We start from the raw sequence: 10379 nt of genomic DNA, 5'->3' as shown, positions 1-10379 counted from the left end.
ATAGCCGTTGTTTTCTGAGTGTAGCGGTTTACTTCTTCTGTCCTTTGTCGTTCTTCTTTGGGAGTAAGACAGCTTGAATGTTTGGCAAAACACCACCAGCTGCAATGGTTACACCGCTCAAAAGTTTGTTTAATTCTTCATCATTACGAACAGCCAATTGTAAATGTCTTGGAATAATCCTAGCTTTTTTGTTGTCTCTTGCTGCGTTACCAGCCAACTCCAATATCTCAGCAGATAAATATTCCAAGACGGCTGCTAAGTAAACTGGTGCTCCAGATCCAATTCGGTTAGCATAGTGCCCTCTACGAAGGAATCTATGCACTCTACCGACTGGAAATTGAAGTCCAGCTCTTGAGGATCTTGTCTTGGCTTTAGCCTTAGCTTTTCCACCTTTTCCACGTCCAGACATAACTGCGATTTGATTTGTAAGTTAATACAAAAACGTACGAATATTTAACGTAAGTGTTAACGAAATAAACTTTACTCGTTTTTTCATCATAAAAATAGGATCGAAATCATGTTTTTTTAACCAATCATAATTAAGTATTAAACAAAAGATTTTTTTTTTAACCAATTAAATTGCGTATCGGCGTTTTCGGATCGAATTCGATCCGATTTTTTTACTTATAAACAAAAAGTTTTGACTTGCAGTTTAATGCTTATTTACAAGTTAAGTAGCAAAAATTTTTAACCATGTCTGACGCAGCAGCTAAAGGAGGAAAACAGGCACCTAAAGTAGCCAAGAAAGGTGAAAAAAGAGCCGGCAAAAAAGAGGAAAGATTGGTGGAACTGGTGAAAAGAAACGCAAGAGAAAGAGAAAGGAAAGTTATGCTATTTACATCTACAATGTTTTGAAACAAGTTCACCCAGATGTCGGAGTTTCAAGCAAAGCTATGAGCATCATGAACTCATTTGTCAACGACATCTTTGAGCGCATTGCTTCCGAAGCTTCGCGTTTGGCTCTTCAAAACAAAAAGTCGACCATCTCTTCTCGTGAAATTCAAACCGCAGTACGTCTTCTCTTGCCTGGAGAACTTGCAAAACACGCAGTCAGTGAAGGAACAAAAGCCGTCACAAAATACACAAGCAGCAAGTAAACCAACGTCTACCAAACACAAACGGTCTTTTTTAAGACCACACATCTTTAAAAAAACATTTACTTGGCGTCACTACAAGTTAACCGAAGTTAATAAAACTTCTAAATAATGTGCTTAAGAACACTAGCCTACATTTAAAATACTTCCCCATGTGTGTGTGTGGATTAGCTTCACTTTTCATACGTATTATTAGCTGTACTTGCAGAAAAGACAAGTACATTGATCCATGTTATTGCTTACATTTAACTTAACCCAGCTTTTCACGGAAACACTCCCAGGCAAATTAACCCTACAAAGTATTTCTAAATTTTTTTTGTGTCATATATGACATAGTATCGTATAGCAATAAATGTAACTGTGACAAGACTTTACACATTGTGTAATTTGGAAGCGTGCACAAAGTAATGTTTTAAAAGATTTGTGGCTATAAAAATAGCCGTTTTTGTTGAGCAATGACAACGCTTAACCTCCGAATCCGTAAAGAGTTCTTCCTTGACGTTTTAAGGCATAAACAACATCCATAGCGGTAACGGTCTTGCGTTTAGCGTGCTCTGTGTAGGTTACAGCATCACGAATAACATTCTCTAAGAAAACCTTCAGTACACCTCTGGTTTCCTCATAGATAAGGCCAGAGATACGTTTGACACCACCTCGTCGAGCAAGACGTCGAATAGCAGGTTTTGTGATTCCCTGAATGTTATCACGAAGAATTTTTCGGTGACGTTTAGCACCTCCTTTTCCCAATCCTTTACCTCCTTTTCCGCGTCCAGACATATTGATATAGTTGCGTACAGAACGAGTACAAAAACAACGTTTGAGTTAACAGAATTCAGACAGCTTTAAAAAGAGGCCATAAAATTACCTACTGCTCGTGGAAACACCCTAATTAACCAATAGAGTTGCGTCATTACAAAATGTTCCGAACATTTTGTACATTTTTTTAAGTAAAACTGTAGTTTTTTTAAAAATTCGTGGTCTTAATGTTTCAGTAAGGCAATAAATTTGGCATCGTTGGAATTCGCCAAACCTTCTGCTACTTACTAAAAAAAAAAAAAGTCAAAAGCTTTTGTGTATCAGAAGATACAGCCGTTTTCCCGTAGCCAAAAAACACAGATTTTATAAAAATGTTAAAGTAATGAGCGTAATGTCATTATGCAGCCAATCAGAAATTACTTTCTTAGCACCAATCAAATGGTTTGTTTTGAACCTTAGCTGTCAATCAATATGAGAAATAAAACTTTGGCGCGATAGTGCATTTTAGACCGTCTTGTGTATCCGTACTACATCGACTTCTTAAAATATGGCTCGTACAAAGCAAACTGCACGTAAATCTACTGGAGGAAAGGCTCCACGAAAACAACTCGCCACTAAAGCTGCGAGGAAAAGCGCACCAGCTACTGGAGGAGTGAAAAAACCACATCGTTACAGACCTGGTACAGTTGCTCTCAGAGAAATCAGAAGATACCAGAAGTCAACCGAGCTCTTGATCCGCAAGTTGCCTTTCCAGCGTCTTGTGCGAGAAATTGCTCAGGACTTCAAAACAGATCTGCGATTCCAGAGCACAGCCGTTATGGCTCTGCAAGAGGCTTCTGAAGCGTACCTTGTTGGCTTGTTCGAGGATACTAACTTGTGTGCCATTCACGCAAAACGAGGTTACAATCATGCCTAAAGACATCCAGTTGGCAAGAAGAATTCGTGGGGAACGTGCCTAAGCATCTTACCAAACAAAAAACGGCTATTTTTATAGCCACACATCCATAAAAAATATTACGGCTAGCTTTTTATATCAAACTTTGTTCTGCTTTCTGTTTAAATTTTATGCTACATAAAAATTTTATGCTACATAAAGTTTGACAATGTTAAAAATATGAAGGGCAAGAAAAGTAAAAGCAAGAAAATAAGAAATTTAAAAACGAAAATACTTAAACTTAGGGAATCTAATCTTAAAATTACTCTTTTTTAACTGTTTAAGTGACTTAAACAAGTTTAACTTTGTACCAAGATAATGTTTTTTTGTAAATGTGTGGCTATAAAAATAGCCGTTTGTTAATGTAATAGCCAGATACACACAAATTATTTTTTTGCGGTCTTCTTTGCTGCCTTTTTGGGAGTCTTTTTGACCTTCTTTGCTGCAGGTTTTTTAGCAACAGGCTTCTTTGTGGGTTTCTTAGCTGCTGGTTTCTTAGCCGAGGCTTTCTTTGTGGCAGGCTTCTTTGCTGCTTTCTTTGGCGTGCTCTTCTTTGCTGGCTTCTTTTTTGGTGTACTTTTCTTTGCAGTAGGCTTCTTTGCCGTTGGCTTTTTTGCTGCGGCCTTTTTCTTAGGTTTTTCTTTTTTTACCTGACCTAGCTTGAATGATCCAGAAGCACCAGTGCCTTTAGTTTGAATCAAATCGCCTGATGTTACTCCTCGTTTAAGAGCCATTTTCAGATGATGATCTGAGTTTTCAGCAACTTTGTAATTTGCATGAATATATTTTGTAATAGCTTGGCGAGATGAACCACCGCGTTCCTTTAGGGTAGCGATAGCAGCCTTGATCATGTCCACATATTTAGGGTGATCAGCTGTCTTCTTTGCAGCAGGTTTCTTCTTGGGTGCGATTTTCTTTGGAGAAGCTGCTTCACTCATTTTTAATGTTTTCTTACAACAATCCAACGATAAACGATGCTTGTTATCACAGTAGAAGTATACTAAACATTACCGTGTAAATGAGATATAATTTAAGACGGTGCGAAGTATGCGGACGTAAAAGTACCACTCCCGGGAATTGATTTGGCGCGAAAACAGAAATGTGTGTTTCTGTACATCGTATAATGTCCGTTTTGGGAGCCGCGACTATGCGAAAGCATGTTAATTTTTATTTGTAGCACGACGCAATAGTCTGAAAGAGAAGCTGCTGGAGTTTGAGGTCTTCAGCATTACATCTACTCTGTTAATTTGGGCTTCTTCCGCGCCTCGTGTTAGGATTTTCATAAAGCGTTCTTTGGTTTGCGTTGCGTATGTCGGCCTACATCATCGACACGGCCTGTTTCCGGCTATTAGGAGCAATTCATATATTGGGCACTGCGTTTCGACTTTTTTATTAGACCACAGTAAAAAAATTCACTCACAGAAGTCCCTTTCTTTCATGGCTACAAACACGAAGAATTCTGTCGTAAGTAAAACGAATGCGCAAGCCAAAATAACGATGGGGCGAAGTCATAAGCATCGCCCTGTGGCCCAATGGATAAGGCATCTGACTACGAATCAGGGGATTCCAGGTTCGACTCCTGGCAGGGTCGCACTGTCGCATTTCGGCTGCATGGTCTACTGTGTAACGCGCGCGCACGTTCTGGCGTAATGCGTTGATAAACGGAATGTACGCAGTCATATTGGAAAGTAATATCACGCACTTAGTATCGTCGCCTTTGTTAGCATTCATGTAAGTTACCATCCACTCGCTACAGTCGCTCTCCATCCTACGGCTAAATCAACAGCCGTGATTTTTACTATGTCGCCGTCCATCCGTACGCGGTGACAGTTGTAAGCTTTACAGTAACGTGACATGCTCCACAAGCAGTTACGGTGTGTGGACGATGCCTATCATGGCAACGCTTGTTCTTTATCGCTTCTCGGCCTAATGGCTAAGATCAAGTGTAGTATCTGTTCTTATCAGTTTAATATCTGGTAGGCCATTCTCTGAATGGTCAGTATATTAATCTGATTTTTGGCCTTGGGTCATGGAGGTGGATTCATTCACGCCGTGACCACGGGTTGCCTTGGTGTTGCACTATTACCGATGGCGGCCCACATAAGCAATAAAAGAATAATAGCAGTCCTCTTTCCGACGGCACTCTGCATAGTCTACGGCGGGAACAAAACGCGTACACTGGGGGAGAATACAGCCTATGCCCCGCGACACGGCAGTTTATAACACACTCAAGCCACAAGCATTAACAAACTTTGAAGGGTACCCTCATGCTACGGTGCAGTTCCAACTCATACTTACCTGACGGGGAAGTAAAGACTGATCAATGAGGGTTTTCTTCCAGAGTGAGGCTCTTGCATTGCACTACGCTTGGGCTGACCTCTGCGATTACTGCAAACGTCAGTAACTCGACCGTACAATTTCTGGTAGTGGGGGCCTGCGTCCGCGCTCGCCCCCTCCTTAATTCAAAATGAATGAGCTTAGAAAAGTTGCGCGGCCAAATGTCGGTGGTGACTTAAACGCTAAGGTAAAACCTCGCTTGGCTGTTACGAAACGTGATTGCGATATAAGTCCTCGGAAGGCGGCGGAATTTTATTTTATTTGCCATTCCGTCAGGGTTATTGGATGATCGGCAATAGATCGAGTTTGTATGCATTTGAAAGCTCTTTTTTCTCGTACTATCACCTGAAAATGTCGTAGGAAAATGTCATAGGAAACACTTTCAACAACCGCCACGTTCCTTAATTGTTATAACAAGAAATATATCACAGCACCATTGAAATGAAAAGGCAACAAATGAAAATGAAAAGCCTACGACACCGGGAGTTCCCAGGCGGTCCCCCATCCAAGTACTATCCCGGCCCGACGATGCTTAACTTCCGTGATCAGACGAGAACGGGTGTGTTCATCGTGGTATGGCCGTAGACATTAGTAGGGGCAAATACGTGCAATTTATTTTGACGTTGTGATCAAATTTTTTTATTTAATTTCTTTGAGTTACTTAGGACAAGGCGTATGCATGGATTATCTATTAGACTTTAAGGTTATAGTTTTGTGAAAAAAACAATGTTTTTTTAAAGATGTGTGGCTATAAAAATAGCCGTTGTTTTCTGAGTGTAGCGGTTTACTTCTTCTGTCCTTTGTCGTTCTTCTTTGGGAGTAAGACAGCTTGAATGTTTGGCAAAACACCACCAGCTGCAATGGTTACACCGCTCAAAAGTTTGTTTAATTCTTCATCATTACGAACAGCCAATTGTAAATGTCTTGGAATAATCCTAGCTTTTTTGTTGTCTCTTGCTGCGTTACCAGCCAACTCCAATATCTCAGCAGATAAATATTCCAAGACGGCTGCTAAGTAAACTGGTGCTCCAGATCCAATTCGGTTAGCATAGTGCCCTCTACGAAGGAATCTATGCACTCTACCGACTGGAAATTGAAGTCCAGCTCTTGAGGATCTTGTCTTGGCTTTAGCCTTAGCTTTTCCACCTTTTCCACGTCCAGACATAACTGCGATTTGATTTGTAAGTTAATACAAAAACGTACGAATATTTAACGTAAGTGTTAACGAAATAAACTTTACTCGTTTTTTCATCATAAAAATAGGATCGAAATCATGTTTTTTTAACCAATCATAATTAAGTATTAAACAAAAGATTTTTTTTTTAACCAATTAAATTGCGTATCGGCGTTTTCGGATCGAATTCGATCCGATTTTTTTACTTATAAACAAAAAGTTTTGACTTGCAGTTTAATGCTTATTTACAAGTTAAGTAGCAAAAATTTTTAACCATGTCTGACGCAGCAGCTAAAGGAGGAAAACAGGCACCTAAAGTAGCCAAGAAAGGTGAAAAAAGAGCCGGCAAAAAAGGAGGAAAGATTGGTGGAACTGGTGAAAAGAAACGCAAGAGAAAGAGAAAGGAAAGTTATGCTATTTACATCTACAATGTTTTGAAACAAGTTCACCCAGATGTCGGAGTTTCAAGCAAAGCTATGAGCATCATGAACTCATTTGTCAACGACATCTTTGAGCGCATTGCTTCCGAAGCTTCGCGTTTGGCTCTTCAAAACAAAAAGTCGACCATCTCTTCTCGTGAAATTCAAACCGCAGTACGTCTTCTCTTGCCTGGAGAACTTGCAAAACACGCAGTCAGTGAAGGAACAAAAGCCGTCACAAAATACACAAGCAGCAAGTAAACCAACGTCTACCAAACACAAACGGTCTTTTTTAAGACCACACATCTTTAAAAAAACATTTACTTGGCGTCACTACAAGTTAACCGAAGTTAATAAAACTTCTAAATAATGTGCTTAAGAACACTAGCCTACATTTAAAATACTTCCCCATGTGTGTGTGTGGATTAGCTTCACTTTTCATACGTATTATTAGCTGTACTTGCAGAAAAGACAAGTACATTGATCCATGTTATTGCTTACATTTAACTTAACCCAGCTTTTCACGGAAACACTCCCAGGCAAATTAACCCTACAAAGTATTTCTAAATTTTTTTTGTGTCATATATGACATAGTATCGTATAGCAATAAATGTAACTGTGACAAGACTTTACACATTGTGTAATTTGGAAGCGTGCACAAAGTAATGTTTTAAAAGATTTGTGGCTATAAAAATAGCCGTTTTTGTTGAGCAATGACAACGCTTAACCTCCGAATCCGTAAAGAGTTCTTCCTTGACGTTTTAAGGCATAAACAACATCCATAGCGGTAACGGTCTTGCGTTTAGCGTGCTCTGTGTAGGTTACAGCATCACGAATAACATTCTCTAAGAAAACCTTCAGTACACCTCTGGTTTCCTCATAGATAAGGCCAGAGATACGTTTGACACCACCTCGTCGAGCAAGACGTCGAATAGCAGGTTTTGTGATTCCCTGAATGTTATCACGAAGAATTTTTCGGTGACGTTTAGCACCTCCTTTTCCCAATCCTTTACCTCCTTTTCCGCGTCCAGACATATTGATATAGTTGCGTACAGAACGAGTACAAAAACAACGTTTGAGTTAACAGAATTCAGACAGCTTTAAAAAGAGGCCATAAAATTACCTACTGCTCGTGGAAACACCCTAATTAACCAATAGAGTTGCGTCATTACAAAATGTTCCGAACATTTTGTACATTTTTTTAAGTAAAACTGTAGTTTTTTTAAAAATTCGTGGTCTTAATGTTTCAGTAAGGCAATAAATTTGGCATCGTTGGAATTCGCCAAACCTTCTGCTACTTACTAAAAAAAAAAAAAGTCAAAAGCTTTTGTGTATCAGAAGATACAGCCGTTTTCCCGTAGCCAAAAAACACAGATTTTATAAAAATGTTAAAGTAATGAGCGTAATGTCATTATGCAGCCAATCAGAAATTACTTTCTTAGCACCAATCAAATGGTTTGTTTTGAACCTTAGCTGTCAATCAATATGAGAAATAAAACTTTGGCGCGATAGTGCATTTTAGACCGTCTTGTGTATCCGTACTACATCGACTTCTTAAAATATGGCTCGTACAAAGCAAACTGCACGTAAATCTACTGGAGGAAAGGCTCCACGAAAACAACTCGCCACTAAAGCTGCGAGGAAAAGCGCACCAGCTACTGGAGGAGTGAAAAAACCACATCGTTACAGACCTGGTACAGTTGCTCTCAGAGAAATCAGAAGATACCAGAAGTCAACCGAGCTCTTGATCCGCAAGTTGCCTTTCCAGCGTCTTGTGCGAGAAATTGCTCAGGACTTCAAAACAGATCTGCGATTCCAGAGCACAGCCGTTATGGCTCTGCAAGAGGCTTCTGAAGCGTACCTTGTTGGCTTGTTCGAGGATACTAACTTGTGTGCCATTCACGCAAAACGAGTTACAATCATGCCTAAAGACATCCAGTTGGCAAGAAGAATTCGTGGGGAACGTGCCTAAGCATCTTACCAAACAAAAAACGGCTATTTTTATAGCCACACATCCATAAAAAATATTACGGCTAGCTTTTTATATCAAACTTTGTTCTGCTTTCTGTTTAAATTTTATGCTACATAAAAATTTTATGCTACATAAAGTTTGACAATGTTAAAAATATGAAGGGCAAGAAAAGTAAAAGCAAGAAAATAAGAAATTTAAAAACGAAAATACTTAAACTTAGGGAATCTAATCTTAAAATTACTCTTTTTTAACTGTTTAAGTGACTTAAACAAGTTTAACTTTGTACCAAGATAATGTTTTTTTGTAAATGTGTGGCTATAAAAATAGCCGTTTGTTAATGTAATAGCCAGATACACACAAATTATTTTTTTGCGGTCTTCTTTGCTGCCTTTTTGGGAGTCTTTTTGACCTTCTTTGCTGCAGGTTTTTTAGCAACAGGCTTCTTTGTGGGTTTCTTAGCTGCTGGTTTCTTAGCCGAGGCTTTCTTTGTGGCAGGCTTCTTTGCTGCTTTCTTTGGCGTGCTCTTCTTTGCTGGCTTCTTTTTTGGTGTACTTTTCTTTGCAGTAGGCTTCTTTGCCGTTGGCTTTTTTGCTGCGGCCTTTTTCTTAGGTTTTTCTTTTTTTACCTGACCTAGCTTGAATGATCCAGAAGCACCAGTGCCTTTAGTTTGAATCAAATCGCCTGATGTTACTCCTCGTTTAAGAGCCATTTTCAGATGATGATCTGAGTTTTCAGCAACTTTGTAATTTGCATGAATATATTTTGTAATAGCTTGGCGAGATGAACCACCGCGTTCCTTTAGGGTAGCGATAGCAGCCTTGATCATGTCCACATATTTAGGGTGATCAGCTGTCTTCTTTGCAGCAGGTTTCTTCTTGGGTGCGATTTTCTTTGGAGAAGCTGCTTCACTCATTTTTAATGTTTTCTTACAACAATCCAACGATAAACGATGCTTGTTATCACAGTAGAAGTATACTAAACATTACCGTGTAAATGAGATATAATTTAAGACGGTGCGAAGTATGCGGACGTAAAAGTACCACTCCCGGGAATTGATTTGGCGCGAAAACAGAAATGTGTGTTTCTGTACATCGTATAATGTCCGTTTTGGGAGCCGCGACTATGCGAAAGCATGTTAATTTTTATTTGTAGCACGACGCAATAGTCTGAAAGAGAAGCTGCTGGAGTTTGAGGTCTTCAGCATTACATCTACTCTGTTAATTTGGGCTTCTTCCGCGCCCGTGTTAGGATTTTCATAAAGCGTTCTTTGGTTTGCGTTGCGTATGTCGGCCTACATCATCGACACGGCCTGTTTCCGGCTATTAGGAGCAATTCATATATTGGGCACTGCGTTTCGACTTTTTTATTAGACCACAGTAAAAAAATTCACTCACAGAAGTCCCTTTCTTTCATGGCTACAAACACGAAGAATTCTGTCGTAAGTAAAACGAATGCGCAAGCCAAAATAACGATGGGGCGAAGTCATAAGCATCGCCCTGTGGCCCAATGGATAAGGCATCTGACTACGAATCAGGGGATTCCAGGTTCGACTCCTGGCAGGGTCGCACTGTCGCATTTCGGCTGCATGGTCTACTGTGTAACGCGCGCGCACGTTCTGGCGTAATGCGTTGATAAACGGAATGTACGCAGTCATATTGGAAAGTAATATCACGCACTTAGTATCGTCGCCTTT

The 10379-nt window shown here is 39.8% G+C and overlaps 3 non-coding genes across 3 annotated transcripts; 2 read left to right on the top strand and 1 right to left on the bottom strand.

Moving 5' to 3' along the window:
* Positions 1 to 4697: 4697 nt before the first annotated feature.
* Positions 4698 to 4889, top strand: LOC130661005 (U2 spliceosomal RNA). Its single transcript, XR_008988201.1, has one exon. It is a non-coding gene; the product is annotated as a U2 spliceosomal RNA (small nuclear RNA).
* A 185-nt stretch (positions 4890 to 5074) lies between these two features.
* Positions 5075 to 5239, top strand: LOC130659957 (U1 spliceosomal RNA). The gene has a single exon (XR_008987160.1). It is a non-coding gene; the product is annotated as a U1 spliceosomal RNA (small nuclear RNA).
* Positions 5240 to 5589: 350 nt separating this feature from the next.
* On the bottom strand, positions 5590 to 5708 carry LOC130661691 (5S ribosomal RNA). The gene has a single exon (XR_008988869.1). It is a non-coding gene; the product is annotated as a 5S ribosomal RNA (ribosomal RNA).
* Between the last annotated feature and the right edge of the window lie 4671 nt (positions 5709 to 10379).

The sequence above is a fragment of the Hydractinia symbiolongicarpus genome, chromosome 9, assembly GCF_029227915.1.
Source record: "Hydractinia symbiolongicarpus strain clone_291-10 chromosome 9, HSymV2.1, whole genome shotgun sequence".
In the NCBI taxonomy this organism is placed as follows: domain Eukaryota; kingdom Metazoa; phylum Cnidaria; class Hydrozoa; order Anthoathecata; family Hydractiniidae; genus Hydractinia; species Hydractinia symbiolongicarpus.
This window is presented reverse-complemented; position numbering and strand designations above follow the sequence as displayed.